The sequence below is a fragment of the Galeopterus variegatus genome, unplaced genomic scaffold (assembly GCF_000696425.1).
Source record: "Galeopterus variegatus unplaced genomic scaffold, G_variegatus-3.0.2 Scaffold11995, whole genome shotgun sequence".
Taxonomy (NCBI): domain Eukaryota; kingdom Metazoa; phylum Chordata; class Mammalia; order Dermoptera; family Cynocephalidae; genus Galeopterus; species Galeopterus variegatus.
Window position 1 is genome coordinate 9,974 of NW_007738106.1, and position 913 is coordinate 10,886.

The window sequence follows — 913 nt, forward strand, 5'->3', positions numbered from 1 at the left end:
TTTTTTTTTTTCTTTTTTACTTCATGGATTTAGTGTCAAAACAAAGAAATCTTTGACCAAAGTAAGGTCATGATGATTTTCTTCTATAATTTTAGTTTTTGCTCCATGAGTTCTTGAAAAACGTTTGTTCTGCTGTTTTTGTGCAGTGTTCTATGTCAGTAATGTCAAGTTGTTTGAAAGTGTTATTCAAGTATTCTAAATCCTTACTGGTCTTCTGTCTTCTTGTTTTACCCAGTATCAACAGTGCAATATTGAAGCCTACAACTATTTTTGTTGAATTGTCCATTTTCCTCTTCAATCTGATCGCTTTTTGCTTCATATATTTTGGAGCTTTGTTGTTAGGTGTGTGTATGTTTATAATTGTCAATCCCCCTGATGAATTGAACTTTTTATCATTATAATATGTCCTTCATTTTCTCCAATAACATTTTTGACTTAAAGTCTATTTTGTCTGACATTGGTAGCCACTCCAACTTGCCTATGGTTATTGTTTGCATGGTATATATTTTTCCCACTTTTTACTCTCAACCTATTTCTGTCTGTGAATCTAAAGTGTGTTTATTGTAGATAACATCTAATTGGATGTTTTATCCACTCTGACAATCTCTGCCTTTTGACTGAAATATTTAATCCATTCACATTTAGTATTATTCCTCATATGGTTGGATTTATACTTGCCATTTTGCTGTTTGTTTTCTGTTGTGTCTTTTTTCTTCCTTTTCTCCTTTACTGCCTTCTTTTTAATTAAATTGATATGCATTTGTAATTACCACACTCTAACTCAGAATAATATTAACTTAATTCCAGTCAGACATATACATTTTGCTTCATTATAGCTTCATTTCATCCCATTTCTTTTCTGCCGTATTGTCATATATATTAAATCTATATATGTTGTAAACCCAACAATACA